The sequence below is a fragment of the Staurois parvus genome, unplaced genomic scaffold, assembly GCF_062004578.1.
Source record: "Staurois parvus isolate SC_StPar_1 unplaced genomic scaffold, SC_StPar_1.0 ptg000409l, whole genome shotgun sequence".
Classification (NCBI taxonomy): Eukaryota; Metazoa; Chordata; class Amphibia; order Anura; family Ranidae; genus Staurois; species Staurois parvus.
Window position 1 is genome coordinate 110,108 of NW_028318205.1, and position 20,577 is coordinate 130,684.

Sequence of the window (20,577 nt, forward strand, 5' to 3'; positions counted from 1 at the left end):
CACCAAAACTACCCCGAACAAATATTGACAGACTTCCACCCCACAAGTACCACCTCAACAGCCACAGATACATCGTGACCCCTCGCACTACAGCCCCTTCTGCCGTAAACAGCACCCCTACCAAAGTAACACCCTCCAGTGACAGAACTGCAAACCGCACTGACATCCTACATTGGCGTGTACCCATGCGAATGGCGTAGCGTGTAAAGGGTTAAATATTGTGTCCGTGTGCTGCAGAGGATTTATCATGTACACAATAAATGAATCAGCCTGTATACTGTGCAGATCACTCAGCATCTAAGGGTTCAATGACTCATCCTTCCAATCCTGTCTGTGTCCTGCTTTGCCCAGCAGACACGCCGATCTTTTCTGAGTACCTCTGTGATGTTCCAACAGATTGGCATGAAGGGGTTACTTCAACAAAGGTACATGGTCAGATGCAGTAGTTCTGTAATGGAATGATCGTGCCTGAAATAGGGACATGCGCAGTTGCTTCAAGGGGGACAGATCTTCATGGGAGACAGATCTTGCCGCTACACCGGACCCTCTTCCTCTGGAGGGGGGGTCTTGGTGCATGGAGGGCCCTGGACAGTAATGGTGAGAGCGGCCCTGTGGTTGGACGGGGGATGCGATCGGAGGGGGGGGATGCGATCAGAAGGCAGGGGTGCAATGGGGGAGGAGGATACAATCGGAGGGGGGTGTAATTGGAGGGTGGGGGATGCGATCGGAGGGGGGGTGCAATCGGAGGGCGGGATGCGATCGGAGGTGTGGGGGGGGTGTGCAGTCAGAGGGCTGGATGCGATCGGGGAGGATGCGATCGGAGGGTGGGGATGCAATTGGAAGGTGGGGGTGTGATGGGTGACAGGGATGCGATCGGAGGGGGGTGGATGTGATCGGAGGTGGGGTGTGCGATTGGAGGGTGAGATGTGATTGGAAGGCAGGTGTGCGATCTGAGGGCAGGGTGCGATCGGAGGGCGGGATGCGATCGGAGGGGGGTGTGCGATCGGACGGCGGGAGGCGATCGGAGGGAGATGCGATTGGAGGGGGGTGTGCGATCGGAGGGGGGGATGCGATCAGAGGGGGGTGTGCGATCGGAGGGAGGTGTGTGATCAGAGGGCGGGATGCGATCAGAAGGCGGGTGTGCGATCTGAGGGCAGGGTGCGATCAGAGGGCGGGATGTGATTGTAGGAAGGGATGGGATCGGAGGGCGGAATGCGCAATTGGAGGACAGGATGCAATCGCAGGGGGGGATGCGATCGGAAGGGGATGCATGATTGGAGGGCAGGATGCGATCGGAGGGCAGGATGAGATTGTAGGAAGGGATGTGCAATTGGAGGGCAGAATGCAATCGCGTGGGGGGATGCGATAGGAGGGGGTTGTGCGATCGGAGGGGGGATGCGATTGGAGGCCATTATCCCGGAGAGATCAGCTACACCCGGCATGACGTCTCTATTTGCAGAATATCAGACAGGGTTTTATATTCTATACAATAATATCGGGATCTGTATATAATATAATCCTGTATACTGGGATCTGTATACAGGACACTGATCAGCCAGAACATTATAACCATTGACAGGTGAAGGGAACAACATTGATTATCTGCTTACAATGACATCTGAAAGTGGCTGAGATATATTAGGCGGCAAGTGAACATGTTGTCTCTGAAGTTGAAGTTTTGAAAGCAGAAAAAATAGGCATCACAGTTTGTTGTCTATGGGGGTTGTATATCTGCAGACTAGTCGGTGCTCATGCTGACCCAGCTCCACAGACAAAAGCCCCTACAATGATCACATGAGCATCAGAATTGGAGCACGGAGTAATGGAAAAAGGTGGCGGGTCTGAAGAATCACGTTAGTTTTCTTACATCATGTGGATGGTTGGGTGTGTCTCACTTACCTGGGGAGGAGATGGCTGTGGGATGCAGTATAAGAAGAAGGTAAGTCGGTGGGGGCAGGGTGGTGCTTTGGGCAATGTTCTGCTGGGAAGCCTTGGCTCCTGCCATTCATGTGGAAGTTACTTTCTACAGACCACCTACCTAAGCATTGCTGCTGATGGAGTCCAACCCTTCATGGAAACGCTGTTCCTGGATGGCAGTGGCCTCTTTCAGCAGGAGACTGCTCCCCGCCACACTGCAAAAATGGTTGGAGGGGTACAGGGAGTTTGAGGTGTTGACTTGGCCTCCAGTTCTCTAGATCGCAATCCAATCAAGTAACTGGCTTTTACAGCAGTGAACATGGATGGTTGTTGGCTGGCTGGCATGTTGAACTGGCTATCTTATCCCCCTCTTTGATAAGTTAGTTCAGCTATCTGATAAGGATTGTCCACAGTGATGATATCCGTTTATACAGGCTAGGCAGAGAGGTCTCACAAGGGATAAATTGCTATCACAACAATCTGAGTCAGAATAAAGTGCATTGAAGCCTGCAGAGCATGGCAGTTACAATCAGTTTATTGCTGGTGCAGTGCATAGGCTCCTGCATCGTCCCCAGCCCAGCCCCCAGTCTCTCTGGAGGTATGCACATACTGTTTTGGAAGTGGAGGAAAATATCAATGGATTACAAGTATAGTGACACCACCACACAGCGCTCTAATTAGATCTGTGAGTTCCTCTGCTCTTGTGGCAGATGGGACTTGTAGTCTTTCCAATCACTGATCCCTGTGAATTGGTCACATGGCTGTGTGAGCAGAGCCATACACAGCTGCACCTAAATCAAACTCAAACAGCCTCAGGTAGAAGCATAAACAAAAAATAGACAAAGCACACATGTGCCCTAGTGCAATGAATCCTTTAATAATGAACCATATTACATAATACAATATCAAAATCGCAGATCTCTGTGAGGAACTCCCGTGCCTTGTGCCTCCTTATGCATCCACACTTGTCTGGGGGTACCCATGCTGGCACATGAAGTGTCCTATCCAAAGTGTGACACCAGTGGGGCAGAGGGAGGACCAGAACACCAGTTCAGTCCTCAGCGCCTGCTTGCTCAAGGTGCCGGGGACCCTGCATGTGCCGCAGCTATGGACAAAGCTGGCACTGCTAGCGGAAGAGAGGGTGGAGGCCACGGTTGAATCGCTGAGGCCTGTTTCTGGGACAGTGTTGGCCCCCTTGTTTCATGTCTTTTTTCAAGACTTGGAAAAGGGGGTCAGGCCCCCAAAATGTGAGGTGCATAGTATTGTGTTAATTGCACTTGGAAACACAATCCCTGGATATTTGTATCTTTTGTTTTTTTTTGTGCATGTAGAAGCACTCTGTGGTTCCGGTGATGTGGGGTGCAGTTTCAGGATGGGGGGGTTGGAGAAGGTGACCATATGTTATGTTACACCTTAAATATAGATTTAATATGAAATCTGGTCAGAAAGGTGAACGTAGCCTTTTAGGACTTTATTGAATCCTATTGCTTCCCCTGATGTATGGCATATGTCTGCAGCAGCAGAGGGTTTTACACAGTTTCCCAGGTGCTGTAGCATGCATCTTTAACAAGCCGATTTTCAGCTGTCAGGTAGAAGCGATCTGGTGGATGTACAGCTGATGGATCACTTTCATGGGCCCCCGTTAATGCACCATCCAATTCCCCTACCACCTCCCACTATGTTTCCCAGGTTCCAGTTTTCCACCTTTGAACCTCAGACTCGCACTGCGCGATCTGCGCTTCATTGGCTTCAGTGAAGGGCAGGGGAGACATCAGGGGTCTAATTGCCAGGTGTCTTTTGCAGGTAACCATCCCTACATATTTTAAGATGATGAGAAAGATGACGGCATTGAGTGGTTATAAGAATGCGTATGAGTAACTGCTTTTGTATTGGTGGAATGGGAATGCTTTGTTAGTCTTTATTTTATGACCTGGCTGTGTTCTTTCTGTTCGCAGAATCGCTCCATAGACCATCGTGTTGATCTGTATTCTCTGCAGCTCTATTGCTGGGATTATTCTGATCTGTGCCAGTAGTAAGTAAGCTTTTATTTTTCATTTATTGCTGTATAAATACTTGCTGTGTGTTGGCTATAGGCAATACATGGTACACAATCCTTCCATGTCCACATCTCCATTATTCACTGGCATCCTCTGTGGGCTGTGGGTTCCGGCACAGTAATAAATGAGATGGATTTTAGGTGAATCTTCAAACAAAATCATTTTTTCTATTGTTTTTGCAAGTGGAAGTGTTAGGACATCTGTTGAGTTTCTATTGACATTTATCAAGGAAATTTCACTTAACCCACATAGGAAATGAGGAGAGTAAAGCAGGGTATATGCGTATTGAAATTCCTCCTGTCCAGCAGGAACTGCCCATATCTCAGTACGTGTGTATCCCTCACTTGTGTGCATGCTGGGATTTGGGAAGTTGTTTTTTGGTTTTTCTTTTGTTTTTTTTCTTCCCATTCAATCAACTGGTTGCTTGAAGAAAGACTGTGTATACCCAGCTAACGTTTACACTATATGAAAGGCAAGAAAAAAAAATCACAGAGGTTCTAACACTTCCCCTTCTATGAATAAAGTGGTTTTATTTGCTGATGCGTACCTAGAGAGATTCTGTTCACTTCCTGTTCCTTTGAACATGTAGGGAGGAGGAATCTCCCCTGCAGTGAGCACAGACAGAGATCCTAACTGCATCCCACCTTCTTTGGAAAAAAGGTTTTGGCAGGAATAACACTTTTTCCTAGTTTAAGATAGTTAAATAGTAAAAAAATTCTGGTAAATGCCTTTTCTATTTCAATGGTTTTTATTATTTTTAAACAGTATAAAAGAGAGGCAATAAAACACGCCCAGGTAAATGTCTTTTAACCACTTCAAGTCTGGACACTTTTACCCCCTTCCCGTCCAGGCCAATTTTCATCTTTCAGCACTATCACACTTTGAATGACAATTACACGGTCATGCAACACTGTACCCATATGAATTTTTTAGCATTTTTTGAGATGGATAAAACTTTATTTTGGTGGTATTTATTCACCACTGGGATTTTTATTTTTTTTGCTATATAAATGAAAAAGTCCCAAATATTTTGAAAAAATAAATAATCTTTCTTCATAAATCTTGGCCAAAATTTATTCAGTTATCTTTTTAGTAAAAAAAAAATAACCCAAATTAGTTTATAACCAAAAATTATTATAACTTTTCAAAAACTCTTTTTACATTTTTATTTTATTTCTTTATATTATTATTTATGTTTTTTTTGTCAACATACTGTCACTCTAGCAGTAAAAAAAAAAAAAAATCTTCATCACCCCCCACAAGTAGTACAGTGTCACTACTTGTGGGGAGTGGTGAAGATTTTTTTTTTTACACTGATTGCTTTTACACCCATAAAGGCTGTAAAAGCAATAATTTCTACTCTTCTTTGGCTGCATTCTTGCAGCCATTGAGAAATACTGTGTGAGCTGTGATTGGTCACAGCTTGTCACATGGTACAAGGCTGTTGTGAATAGCCTTGTACCATGTCACCTCTGTGATCATTCACAGATTTCACACGTATTAAGCAATGATGTCAGAAACGACATCTTGCTTACTACTCTTCATGTGATCACTGATTGGCCAATCAGTGATCACGTGATCGTCACACAGACGTCCTGTACAACAATCGCGGTGCTGGGTGCACACAAGTAGGGAGCGGGGAGGACGATTATAGTCGGCCACCCACCCCTGCACTGCTCCCGTCTGGCCGTTTATATACATGGGCCGCACGGGAAGTGATTAATTACCTTCCTAGTTCCTGTCCACCTCCCATATCCACACCAGTGAAAATCCCAGTACTTCCAGGTATAAAAACACATGGCTATACCCCCTGCCTTCCCACAATGCATTATTTGCTATCATGAGCGAGTCACCATTCTCAAATCCTGTTACATGGAGGCAATCCTGGCAGACCTGGATTTGCATAGGGTCTGCAGTGCAAAACACAACGGCAAACTGGATCAGAGAGCCATCCTCTGTGTGACCTCCTGTAGGTGGTGGTGGGAAGGAGGTGCAGAGTGGCCACGGTTCTAGAATGACAGGCAAACTTCCCTGAAGGTGGTGGGTTGGCAGGGAGATACTAGAGAGAATATAGAGGGTGTATGGGGCATGGAGGGAGATGCTAGAGAGTATATAGAGGGTGTAGGTGGCACGAAGGGAGAAACTAGAGGGGCTATAATCTGTGGGTGGCAGGCAGGGAGACTCTAAAGGGGCTATAGACTGTATGAAGGTTGCAGGGGAGATGCTAGAGGTACTGCAATGGTAAAATATTTACTGGGTATATCTGTCAAAAGACACAGGTAACGTTTGCCTTTTAACTCTTATTTTAGTTGATAAAAAGTGGGATATTTCCAGTAACTGGATTTGAAAACCCTGTAGTGCAGTCCATGGTAGAAGGTAGAACTGCCTCTTCTGCCTGTCCTTGGATTTTAATTTGAAATACCAGAAGCAAAGCCTCTGGAGGTGTTTTCTACATCCTGGGATGTCTGGGGACATTTGACTTTTATCTAATCCCTCCAATGAATAACACATCTCCGCTGTAAAGTTGTATTTATTTTATTATCTATTATTGCTAACTTTTTAAGGATCCTGTATGTCACCATATTTGTGAATTTTGCTTTTGCCTTTTTTGAGAAGCCCTCATCTCTAACTGTAACATCAAACGTGCGTTACCGCACTGACCTTTCTGTACAGGTAATAACCATTACTGTCCGGCTGACCTAGAATTTATACGTATTTTACACCACACATGCCCACATCTGAATCACGCAGGAACGTGCTGTGCTTTCCTTTGCAATTAAACCTAGATGCAAAACATACAGCTTTTGCAATCTGCAGCGGGTGTCAATAGAAATTTAATGACACCCCAAGTGCCGGTCACAAATGCATTGTGTTTGCCCGCACCAGATTGCATGGTACTTTTGTACCATGTGATCTGGTTACAGTGGGGCTTATTTATTAAATCTGGGGAGTGCAAAATCAGGCTGACTTCTGCATAGAAACCAGTCTGCTTCCAGGTTTTATTGCCAAACCTTAATTGAACAAGCTGAGGTTAGAAGCTGATTGGTTTCTATGCAGAAGTGAGCCTGATTTTGCACTCCCAAGCTTTAGTAAATATACCCCAGTGTGGCACAGTGCAGTGCGACTTTAGCCCATTCAAAATTCATGGCCTTGAATTCACACCGCACAGGAATGCAGAGCGCTTTCTTGTGCAATTCAGCTCTGGGCATGGTGTAAACCTGTCATCAAACTGAAAGTCTAATAAAGTGAATGTTCGCCTTTAGTAACTTTGAACAATTCTCCTGTATGCAATTCCAGATTCCTTGAATGGAACCTACCAGTGGTCCTCATTTTAAAATGCTGCTCTTGGTTTCCTTTACATATACATTAGGGGTCTTTTCTACAGAAACCTGTGGCCCCTTGATCCCCCTCCATCCTGCTGTTTGCAGAACTGGCTGCATGCTACATGTGCGCACCCCATAGTGGGCGCACAGTTGTAGCATGGGTGCTACAAGGTTCAATCTACGTGCATGTGCAGTGTTCTGCCTCATTTTCTAGTTGCAGCAGCTGAGTTCAGGCATTAAAGTACTTCTAAATCCTCAAGGGTTTTTAACTTAATGGATTTTATGCATTAAAGCGGAGTTCCACTCACCCGGTCCAAAAATAAGTCAGCAGCTACAAAAACTATAGCTGCTGACTTTTAAAAAACAGCCATTTACCTGTCCCTTGGTCCCATTGTGTGTCCCCTGTAGCCCGTTTCACCGGCCGTCCTGTGTTCCAGGCGCCGGCATCTTCAGATTGGGCACCCGGCTGTGACAGCTTGCGGCTTCACATCCGGGTACCTGCTGCACAAGTGCGAGTAGCACTGCGCTTCATGAACGGTCCTGGTCACTTTCACCCACCAGCAAGCTTCTGTTCACCTAATGTAAACAGGGCTCATATTCTGCACAGCGCTCCCATATTTACTATACAATCCTGCTCCGGGTCCGTCCACCTCTCTCTGCCCAAAATCCCAGCTGCTAATCCAGTTCTCCACTGTAAATTTGAGGCATGGAGAAAATCAGATGACTGCATGACCGGTAAACAACATTAACTTTGATTGTAGACTCTTCATAAATGAATTACAATGCAGCAGGATGAACAAGACTACTCTAGCTTGCTTCACGCCAACCAACGCTTACTCATAGAGCACTGGTTGGCATAAAACATGTTAGGGGTAGTCTTTCATCCTGCTGCACTGTCATTGATTTTACAAAGAGTATACAATAAAGGAGGTCATTGGCTGCTGGATATGTCAAGCTCCGGTTCCCAGCCGGCGATTCCTAGCCGGGAATTGGTGATTGTCGGCAGGGCTGAGAGGGGAGAGATCTGTGTGTAAACACAGATCTCTCTCCTGTCAATATGGACATGCTGCTTTGTATCTCTCTGCACAGTAGAAATAAATGTTTACATTGATATGAGCAAAAACTAGCCAGTTTCTGATTATATGCATATCTGCTGTTTATATCTTAATGCTAATAAACACTTATGAAGTGTTCTCAAATACTATGTATTTCTTCCAGGTTCATCACAAAAGAAGGCAAGATTCTTTACTCCAGACCTAACTTGCCCTGGGTTATTCAGAAGGTGAAGGAGATTGGGTAAGTTAAGACGATTTAAACCTCAGATTCAAATGCTTAGATTCCAACTTAAAGTGGAACTGCACTGCATCTGAGCACCACAAACCAAAAATGCTATACAATTTATTTTTAATATTCAAAACAAACTCCTCCATCCATTCATGTCTCCATGCTTTATTTTGCTAAGAAAACATTTTGAAAAACACCTCCTGGCATTTCTGGCAGTGGTCATCTTGAGTAAGGACAGGTGTTTCATATAGCAGTAACTTCCTGGAATCCATCTGCCCTTAGCTCAGGCATTGGCTGAGATGAGAACCCTCCCCTCCTGAAGACTCCTGGGATGCATGACATCATTTCCTTAGGCACGGAAACCAGGAAGTTAATGAAGGAATACAAAAAAAGAAAAGGTTAAAACAAGTAAATATGATATACTTTACTAATGCTAGCAGCATAAGGATTAGAAATAGTCCATGCTGATTGAGAGAGTCAAGTTTCGTTTTAAGTATTTAAAAAGCCTCTTGTACGTGCAGATGATCACAGGGCAAGCTCATTTTAGGCCCTCTGTCTTTAACTGGTCTATTTGTAGGCTAATGACTGCTTTTCCAGGGCAAGAGCTTGCCAAGCAGATACAGAACTGTCTGAATAAATTATTTATGGTTAGAGGGCATCCAGAAACATCTGAACAAATGTAGACTCTTGGTAGCCTCCTGGCTTGTCTACATCTACCTAACTTGGCCATTGCCATGAATGGCCAGATTTGTTACACACTGAGTACCTGTAGCCTAGATGAAAATCAAGTGGTTCAATATGTATGCTAACCAAAGTGTTGCCCTAATTCATGTCTTACACCAATGCCAAGGCTTCTGTAGTGAGAGAAAATAGAATAGAACAGGGGTGTCTAACCGCATCAGCATGTCTAGCTGCACCAGCATTATGGTTGCCCTCAAAGGGCCAGTTGTACCTGTAAGACTAGATGTGCAGAGCTCCCCACCCTCCCTTACATCAGATATCAAGAGCCCCCCACCATCAGAAGTCAAGAGCCCCCACTCTCCATTGCATTACAGTGCACCCCCCTTACTGCTGCTGCAGGGAATAAACTTGGGGCAGAGCTTGGAAGCAGAAAGGGTAGGGTCTGGAGAAGGACTGGAGTCTGCTGAATGCTGAGACCAGGGGAGGCAGAAACGAGGGAATGCTGCAACTGCACAGAGAGGCACAGCATACGTAGGAGTTCTGTCATCCTCTCTACTGTGGACTGCTGAGATGGGAAAGGGGGTACAGAGACGATCCTGTCCATGGCTGCATGGAGAAATGCAGGATCTGGCAAAGAAGGTCTGTACTCCTCTCTGCTGCTGAATGCTGGGACAGGAAAGGGGGTGGGGGGTGGAGATGGCCTGTCCTAAGCTGCAAAGAGAGACACAGGATCTGTAGGAAGAGTTCAATCCTCTTCTTTACTACTGACTGCTGAGACAGGAGAGGAGGGGATGGAGATGAGCCTGTCCGTGGCTGTACAGAGTGACGGAGGATCTGGCTGAGGAGTTCTGCCTCCCTTCCAGTTGCTGACTGCTCAGGCAAGGTGGGGGCAATGACTAGGGGGGTGCTGCAGCTGACGGCCACATGAAATGACCTGGAGGGATGGATTCGGCACATGTGGAATAGAAGTTGGGGCTTATTTAGACTGTGTCAAACGCACTGCAATTATAAATATGATTCAAACATGGCCTTTACAAACAAGTCTCCCAAGATGCATTATGTCATATTTATATTTTAACCTTTGGTTTTTTTTGGTTTTTTTTAAAGGTAAAGAAAAGAAGCACAACAAAATAAAGAAAATGATGACCATGACAGAAACACTGGGTATTCCCATGCTAATTAGTATGAACAAAACTAAGGAGAACCTCAATGACAAAAGCGATGTCTCTAGTTGAACTATGTGGCGTTCAATTAATAGGTATTTAACTTTAATTCTAGTAATTTATTTGTGTGATTTAAATGAGTGCAAAATTAATTGTATGTACGTGTAGTTAGAGTTGTGATTTATGAATGTGTATTATTTTTACAGTATCATGTACTGTAAAATAGTTTAGCTCTGAAACCACTTATAATGGTCTTCGTGTATAAAATTGTGTCACCCAGAGCAATTTGACATATGTTTCTTCCAGCGGCACTGAAATATGAAAATATTTTTTTTTTCCATATTTCAGACCCTTGTACTTTCATTTTTTTTTTTTACTTTTTCTCCTGGTTTAATGTAATTTTTCCTGAGTATTTTGCTCATCATAATTAGCAAATTAATATGTTAATTTAATTGTGAAATGTATTTAGTTGCAGCAAGATATGAATAGTGCTATGCCTTCCTGAGCATGTCACTTATTAGGGTAATATCCCAACAAGCAGACTGCTGTAGTGATGGTAAGAGGATGCCAATACTTTGTAAGCATTGCCGTCCTAGCTCATGGTATGCTGTCCTGCCCTCTGTGCCTCTAGCAGTTAGTAATGTTTCCAATGTAATTGGGAGTGGCCAAAGCGTAATAATTAATTTATCACCAGCACTTTGCACATTCCCCTCGCCATTATAGCTAAGTTAGTTCAGCATTCTTTAATCGCTAATGTAGATCACTTCATATGACACTTTTAGGAAGTTGTTTTACATCATTTTACCATTTTGTGTACTGAAACATCTTTATTTTTATTGAAACGACCATTTTGTCTGTTTTAAGACATGAAAAATCAACTGGAGAATCAGCACACAGGAAGTTGATATTGTTACAACCAATTATGATTTTTGTTATTCTCTCTATTTAACTCCACCATTGATTTTACCCAGCTTAATTACAACTCAAAACAGGTTCAAAGTATCTCTTGACAATAGCCTCTGTATGGCAGTTGTCAGAATTCCCCTTGCATTTATTGTTTAATTCCCCTTGCCTGAATAGTTTCATTGTCAATCTATTGTGATGGGCTGTTTTATAATCCTAGTAAAAATTACAAGGCAGTTGAGAAAGCCAATCACAATTTAGTAAGCAAGATATACACTTGTTGGCAGTCAACATGTATGAATCAATTTGCTGCAAGGTAGATGCATTCATTTTTTTGCACTGTGGTAAAAAAAAGGTATTGTCATTTGAATGCATGCTGGGATTGTATCTGTACTGCAATGCAAATGTAATTCCTTACTCGATTTTTTTAGTTTGTATTTGTTAATAAATGTATGTATTTTGTCATATTTATGAAGACAATACCTTATTCACTGGTTCAAGGTAAAACTGGATTATTTATTAATACTTTACTTAATACTTCAGTACTTTAATGGAAAGTACAGAGAAAAAAATGTTTTGTTATTTCAATATTTCATTCTATAAGATGAACTGTTATATGCAGTGATGTATTTTGGATTTGTGTTGCCCTAGGCAAGACTAAAATTGGGCGTCTCCTCCTTCCCCAGAAAGACTAAAATCGGGCAACCCCCACCATCTGAATTTGTCCCACTCCAGCCATGGTATACCATTTGGTGCCAAATTATGGTACCTAAAAATCTGCATAGGCAAAATTTAAAAGCCTTTACAAGTTACCTGTTTAGAGTTACACAGGAGGTCTGGTGCTAGAACTCTCACTCTGACTTTCATGGCAGTACCTCACATGTGTGGTGCGAACTCCATTTACATATGCGTGAGGGACCTATGTGCCTGTGAGCATGGGGGAACGGGGGTGCTTTCATTTTTAATTTTTTATTTTATTATTTCTTTATATACATTTTTTTGTACACTGTACCTTTTTAACTTTTTTTTGATCAGCTTTATTTCTATTACAGGGGATGAACAACATCCCTTGTGATAGCATACGCCATGACAGTTCCTGTTTATGGAGAGATCTAGGGTCTATTAGACCCCAAATCTCTCCTCTGGCCTCCCAATGCATGCGATCAGACACAGATCAGTCTGATCATTTGCATTGGGACTGCATGGTAGAGCCTGGTAAAGGTGTCGGTAGCAGGAGGGGGAGGGACACCCTTCCGCTGCCTGTAAAAGTAATCCAGAGGCTTGTTAGCCCCCAGACTACTTTTATCTTGTGCAAAATGAGTGAGAGAGAGAGTGAGTGAGTGAGAGAGAGAGAGAGGGGGGGAGAGGGGAGAGAGTGAGAGAGAGGAGAGAGAGTGAGAGTGGAGAGCAAGGGGGGTAGAGAGAGGGGGGAGCGAGAGAGAGAGAGAGGGAGGGAGCGACAGGGAGAGAGGGGGTAGGGAGGGGAGAGTGAGAGGGGGGAGTGAGAGTGGAGAGAGAGGGGGGTAGAGAGAGTGAGAGAGAGAGGGAAAGCGAGAGAGAGAGGGAGGGAGCGGTAGGGAGAGAGGGGGGTAGGGAGGGGGGAGAGAAGAGAGGGGGAGCCTCTATTTGACAAGTAAAGGTGGCCTTATCTGGGGTCCGTGGTGTCTGCGGCTGCACTGATACCTGCCATGCAGCGATGGTCTCCTCTTCTGCACCCCCTCTGCACGGTCAGCTGACCTCTAGGCTCCGCTCTCCAGCCCTATGCAGTGAATGGAATAGACAGCCGGCTGGCTGCAGAGAGGCCGGGTAAGCGGAGCATAGCTGCAATGGTCAGTCCGGCCCTGGGCTTCTTGCCGGATCTTAATGATGGCAGTGGGTACAACTGGGAATCAGAGCTCTGGGAAGGCACAGAGAGCCTGCCTCCTGCCCGAGCCCTGCCAAGCTCTCCTAACCTGCCAAGCCCTGGTCCCTTGTCCCTTCTGCCTGGGTGCAGGGCCGCCCCCCTGAAAACTGCTGCCCTAGGCAAACGCCTTGTTTGCCTTGCGGCAGATACGCCCCTGGTTATCTGCAGTAAAACAACACCAGCTTTTGAGGTTTCTGTCCTAACATCCTGCTAGACTAACCTTTTTATCCAATAAACCAACGCAAGAAGCAAAGAAATAAATGCAATTGCCAACTGATAACCGATCAGAATCTAGCTTATGTTGGCCCTACTTTAGTCATTTTAATTTTAATGAGTTGAGTTGTTATAGGTTGCTGTGTTTTGTAGTTTATTTCTTGAAATCTTTATTTCTTTTTTTAGACTGTTGGCCTTTATCATAAAAGTTTTTAAAGAAATCTTAAGGCTTGCTTTACTCATACAATAAAATACAGAGGGAAGTAATATTCCAGATGTGGTTTTCTGGGCTGGTTGCTACATTCAGAGAGGATCTGTTTTTGCATTCTGAAGCAGAAACACTTACTACTTAGTCACTGGTTATCAGACTTACACACCTGTATAATGACACAGTACAGCTAGCTGCTCTGAGTGTTCTAATATACAGGTCTTTAAAACCTCAAAAGATCTTAAATCACTCTCTGCTTTATTTAGGTACAGTAGCTGGTATAAGCAAAATCCCCCTCCACTAAAGCTAGCAATACACATTTAGATTTTTCTCATTCATTCCATAGATTGAATGAGAGAAAAGCAATAGATTTCTACTTCCACACTACATGCCAAGCATAGTATTCAGACAGCAACAGCAACCGCGGCTGTCTGAATACCTGAATAGTGCATGCATCTGATAGGATGCAGTCACTCTTTGATGGAATATTTTCCACCTAGCTCAGTTGATTTGATCAACCTGGGTGGTGTTGTCAGGGCCACTCACAGCCTAAATGTAGACTGATTCAGCCCATCCATGTATGCCTACCTTAATAATAATAGTCAGCATTTACAGCACTCTTCAGTCTGCACCAAATCAGCACCTCTTTGTTTCCCATTAGAATCAATAGTCCCTGGGTTTTCAAAAGAAGCTCCTCAGGTGCTAGTAATGGCTGCAATAGTAATAAAGTCCAATCATGGGCACTAAGACACTCTATGCGGCTTTTTACTAACAGTTTCTGGAAACTGGAACTTAAACGGTGGCTATAAAATTAAAAATTAATAATCATCTTTTCTTTCTCCTTAAAATGATTCTAGAGGCTGAATGTCTTTTTTTTAACCTAATGCCTTTACTGCATAAAGGTAAAAAAAACCTTCCGAGTGCAGCTCCCCCCCAACATGCTTACCTAAGTCCAATCTCGATCCAGCACTGAGGCTCTCTCCCTCAGAGACAGTAGCAGGAGCCATTGGCAACTGTCAATCGCAGCCAGTGCGGAGAGAGCAGGGGGCAGAGCCAAGCAACACTCTACTCTGTGTGTCAATGGACGCACAGATGTGTCTTAGGAGTGAGCCTGCATGAGGGGAGAGGGGACCCCAGAAAAGTAGGATTGGGGCTACTCTGTGCAAAATGATTGCACAGAGCAGGTAAGTTGGTGGCATGTTTTTATTAAACAAAATATAGGTTTCCAGACACTTTTAAGTGATCACTTTAATTGTTGGCTGGACCTGGGTATACAGTGGGGAATACAATTATTTGATCCCCTGCAGATTTTGTAAGTTTTCCCACTTACAAAGAAATGAAGGGTCTATAATTTTTTATCATAGGTATATTTTAAATGATAGAGACAGAATATCAACCAAAACTCCAGAAAAAAAATATATGTTATAAATTGAGTTGCAGTTCAGTGAGTAAAATAAGCGTTTGACTCCCTACCAACCAACAATAATTCTGGCTCCTACAGACTGGCTTTGTGCTCATGTGGGCCACAGATTAGTCCTGTCAATTTAAGAAGGTGCTCCTAAAGACACCTGTGCACAGAATCTTTCTTCCATTCAAACCTCACCATCATTATGGGCAAATGACCAAAGAGCTGTCAAAGGACATCAGGGACAAGATTGTAGACCTGCACATGGCTGAAATTGGCTATAAGACCATCAGCAAGAAGCTTGGTGAGAAGGAGACAACTGTTGGAGTGATTATTCGCAAATGGAAGAAATACAAAATAACCATCAATTGCCCTCGGTCTAGAGATCCAAGCAAGATTTCGCCTCATGGGGTAAGGATGGTGAGACAAATGAGGGATCAACCCAGAATTACTTGGGAGTAGTTTGTGAATGAGCTCAAGGCAGTTGGGACCACAGTCACCAAATAAACCATTGGTAACACAATATGCCTCCATGGATTGAAATCCTGCAGCGCCCACAAGGTCCCCCTCCTCAAGAAGGCACATGTAAATGTGAAAGTCTGACGTTTGTCAGTAAACATCTAAATGATTCAGAGAAGGAGTGGGAGAAAGTGTTGTGGTCAGATGGGCACCTGAAAAAGTGTACTTACACGAAACGCATCAGGGAGGTGCCCCCACACAGTGACCTTAGCCCGCACGGTCCTTATGAACGACCGGTGGCCATCTTGATATTTTATGTAAGTTGTTTACCTGTTTTTAAATTACATCCTTTAATAAAAATGCTACACTATCGGATACCTCTCTTCTGGGCTTGTTTGTCCTGCGAGCCCCCCCTAAGGTGATTCATGACATATGAGAGTGGGTAACATTTCTCTGGTGGCTGATGACGGAATACCTGGTGATGAGCTTTCTACCTTCAGATGCATAGTACCTGAATGCTGGTGACCTGGTGATGATCCACGTTGCAGTGCTCCAGATCCAGATGACCAGGAGTAGGTCCTATTAACTCCAATGCGCAATAAATCGCACTATCTGGTTAGCGCAATCAACATTCACTTTCTAAGCCACAGATGTCACGGATTGTTTTTATCATTTTGCAATACGACCGAATAGACTGACTTTGGCACTATTGTCACTATATGCACCTTTTTCCTTCAGGATATTTGATATTGCTTTAGATCATTGGTTTCAGCACTAAGTTATGTTGCTCATTTGCACACGTATATCATGTACATTTTATTATCTATTTTAATATCCAATTTTTAGTGCTGCATATTTTATGTTCATGTATTACTGGAGAGGATTTAGGGAGTAATCCTACACCCCCTGGGCCTGATAAGGGGAGAGAGCATTCTGGTGGGAAACCTGACTAGCTCCTCATCTGGAACTGCTTTCATCTAAAGTGGCAGCTTCTTGTATTCTTGCCCAGGGATTCCCTCAGGCAGCTGGGTGAAGAAAAGATTTAATCTTGGGTCTGGGGTGATACACCAGGAGAACTCTCCAAGAAGAGATTTTGCTGTATAGAGACTTGTACATAGTTGCTAAGGAGTTTGTCCTCAAGTTGTAGTTCCTTGGGCATCCCATACACCTCTCAACTCCATCGAAGTTCAAACCCCTTAATAAAACCTAAAAACCAAGCTCAAAGACTGTTTATTAACTCCAGTGTGCAAGGTCTGAAGAAAATGCTTGTTGCCTGGCTGTGCAGGACTATAGGGGGACCCAAATCTATAGCAACTCCTAAGAGGGTAGTGCTACATTCTATTACATCACTTCTGAATTTTTATTCAAGAATTTTCGTAACTTTAGTAACCTCTTCACTTTCGATATGATACTAGCATGCAAAAAAAAAACGGACGATCATTCGTCCGATATTTTCTATGTGTATACAGGGCTTTACTTAGCTCGAAACTAAGATCTAGTGACCTATACAATAAGCAGTCATTCTCCCTAGTCCAAGCGCCTAAAAGTACAGGGAATGATTAACCATCATTAAATGCTTGGAGTGTCACATTCAGTGCTTTGCCAATATGTCCCCAAGAGCTCATTCACACCATTGAGGTGTCACAGTGCACATGTCTTAATGTGTGGTGCATTAACCTCCCTAGCGGTATGATTTTTTCAGATTTTTGGTGCTGAAAGCGGTACCATTATTTTGCATGGAAATATGTAGTTTTTTTATTGTAGGCTGTAATATTTAGGAATAACTCACTGAAATCTGTCCGAACAAGAGTCTATTAAACATCCCGGGTAGGATAAAAATTTGAAACACAAAATCATAAATTATAATTTAATAAATAATCATAAAAAATAATAATATAATAATACATTTAATTCAATAATATAATCAAACCAAAAACACTGAAATTTGAGTAAAGTTGCAAAATTGTTTTCAGTGTCTGATGACAAATTTCTCCACGAATCATTATCACTCAATTCTGCAAGTGGTTCTGATTCACTATCGCTGTTCTCTAGCTGATCTAAACCCGCTTTTGACCTAAAGGGACACTTTTTGGACGCCATGGACTTTTCTAAGTTTCCAGGCAGAAAGAACAGTCAAAATGCAGACAGGGCTGGCGGCGCCCGTAAGTCCCGATGTCACAGGGACCAGAACACAGGAGCCGGATGCCGGCATCAGCTGGAGGAGATGGCCGGGGACGCTGCAGGGGACACATCGTGGGAGCGAAGGACAAGGTAAGTGCTGCAGGGACTCCCTATGCAGCGCCGCATGGTAAGCCCGAGTGTAGCTCGGGGTTACCGCTTTTGGTACAGATATTTTACCCCGAGCTACACTCGGGAATACCGCCAGGGAGGTTAAGGCAGTCCATTCATTGAAATGGGTGGCCTAACACACCAAACCAAACCAAAAAAGGTGCTTGACAGACAGGCACTGCCCTTTGACAAGGTGCATCGGGTGCCATTCAGAATGAATGACTACCTAACACACAATGTGACATTCAGTGAGAATTTACAGGTGGTTAATTATTCCATGTAAAATGGGATGCTATTCAGACTAAATAACTTTCTTTTGCATAATGTGACATGCACCATGCACTTATAAAAGGTTAATGTAGAACTATAGGCACAACTTTTTTTTCATACTGGATAAAGCAAGGGAGGAATAACCTCTGTCAGATTTTTTTTTTCGACATCTGTGTCCCATTGCAAAGATTTACTTTCACTTCCTGTCCCATAGCTAAACAGGAAGTAAAAGGAAATCCATGCAATTTAAGGGAATTCCTTTGGGACCCCCAGGTAACCAGAACTAGTGTCCCTATTGGAAGATTTCCCCTCTTCTACTTTTCTGGGGACAACCCAAAATTTGGGATTTTCTTTTATTTTCACTTTCAATGATAATGATAAACAGCAAAAATAAAGAGGGTGAATCTCTTTAATGGGGGGCACAGGCAGCAATAGAAACTGATAAGTGTTCTAATCTAAAACTAAAGAAAACATTTTGCCTTTAGTTATACTTTAATTAGTCCATATATTTTAAAACACATGCACTAGGAAGATTCACTGCTTTATTCAGAATGAATGGCACCACATTGCACCAACACAGATAATTGTGCATTACTGAGCGTTAACCCAACGCACTAATGTGAATGGGCTCTGAGTGTTGACAAAGAGGTTGCTCTATGAATTTGCACAGTGATACCTGTAACAATTGTGTGCAATAAAGACATGGAAGTTGTACTCAACAGCCATCGTGTGAAGGTCTCATGAGCAGTGTTCCTACTGCCTCCCCCCCCCCTTTGCAAACTATGGAATTTGTAGCTTAAACTTTTAACAAACTTCAAAAGAACCTCTTATCTTAATTAAAACACAAAAAGATGCAGTGTCCAGACCTGGCCAGAGCTGTAAACAGCTAATTAGTCTTGGCAGGATGTCTATTTCCACAGACCATGAAAAACACTTTCCACTGCCCTATCGAAAAACAATAATAACTCAGTCAAGCCGTCACATGTGACCTTTAAGGCTCTAGGAATACAGAGCATGCCATAAAACGTCTATCCCACAACGTAACGATTCCACATACAATTAATAGAATTCAACAGGAACAGGGCACATTAATTTTAGGTATATATTTGAATGGGGAATATCATACTGAACAAATCAAGGTCATACATGACTATGGTAGCACATAGGAAAAAGGAGAAAGCAGTCTCCTCCCTCCTGGGTGACAAAGGTACGCTGTGCTGTGTTTGGTATCCCTGGGATCTAAATATAATTCTGAATAATAATCTGCCAGTTGCTAGAATACCACCTGCACGTATTGGAAGTTGTTAATATTAGTATGAAACTGTAGTTGGAACTTGGTAATAAATTTGGTGACCTCCTAGCACCCATCCCCTAAACCGGATGATTGGTCAGTTGTTCTCAGGCAACACCTCTATGATATCATAGAAAAGGGACTGACCAGATCTAGTAGGGGAGCTCTCATTTACCATCAACCAAGAAACACCCAAGAGAGCCAAGGCAACGTTATTTGCTTGGACAATTGGACTCTGCTAAAACCAAGGACTTTGCAAGTATTCTGCTTTCTTACCTCCTTTCCTTTTTCTCTGTTACTTTATTGTACTCTTTATTTCTTTGTAACATCTTTTTCTGTAAATAATTTAATTGCACCATTTGACTTTTTCATTAATAAACTCTATTTTGAAAAGTGTTAAAATTATATCTAAGACTTTTAATGCAAACTAAAGAATCCCTGTCTCTTGAAAAGTGCTACTGTATATAATAACCCTCTTAATATACCTGTCTCTGGTGACAGTGTGTGTTACAGACATTTATTGTTCATATTTGTTCTTGCTAACATTGTGAAGGGTTGATAGTCCCAAAGCTATCTGGTGGCAGTTTGGAGTTTGAAGGGTTAATTGCATAATTAACTTAACCCAGTGGCCATCGCTCTGAGGCTGCTGGCACCTAGGTTGTGGTCAGGGGCGGACTGACCATTTGGAAACTCGGGCACTGCCCGAGGGCCCGGGGTCAGTAGGGGGCCCCATGAGATGCCCCTGGTACCTTTTTCATAGGCTTCTTTGAGTTTGGGCAAGGACACAGGGGCCCCATGATCCCCTATTGCCCGGAGGCCCCATGAGTTGTCAGTCCGCCCCTGATTGTGGTCCTGCGAGCTGGAAAATCTTTGTGCAGGGTGCAGCTGAGAGTGGCATTGTTACGCAAGTGACAGCGCGGTGTGAGATCGGCTGGTCCTTTGTCACAAGTTGGTGAGAAGGGCAGGGGTCGGGCACCGCGTTTGTCACAATACTCACTGAATGAGAAGATGATTTTCAGCAGCCTAATACACATACAAAATGGGTGAAAAGCCTTGGTGAAACATATTGCACTGTATAAAGTAGTTCAGAAAATCAGTGCTGGCATTGATGAAAAAAGGAAAGATCGCAATAATTATCAGCCAAACATTTTTACTGTTTTTGTGGGTTATGAATTTCAAATAATGCCATGGATTATAAAGTTGTGGGCACC

General features: G+C 43.5%; 1 long non-coding RNA gene across 2 annotated transcripts; it reads left to right on the forward strand.

Moving 5' to 3' along the window:
* The first annotated feature begins 488 nt into the window (after positions 1–488).
* Positions 489–15,218, forward strand: LOC149455032 (uncharacterized). 2 transcript variants are annotated; one of them, XR_016314114.1, is made up of 5 exons: positions 489–597; positions 3,873–3,949; positions 8,516–8,593; positions 10,370–10,520; positions 15,154–15,218. It is a non-coding gene; the product is annotated as an uncharacterized LOC149455032 (long non-coding RNA). The 2 variants fall into 2 exon arrangements; XR_016314113.1 differs by lacking the exon at positions 15,154–15,218 and having other exon boundaries at positions 10,370–11,743.
* The last annotated feature ends 5,359 nt before the right edge of the window (positions 15,219–20,577 follow it).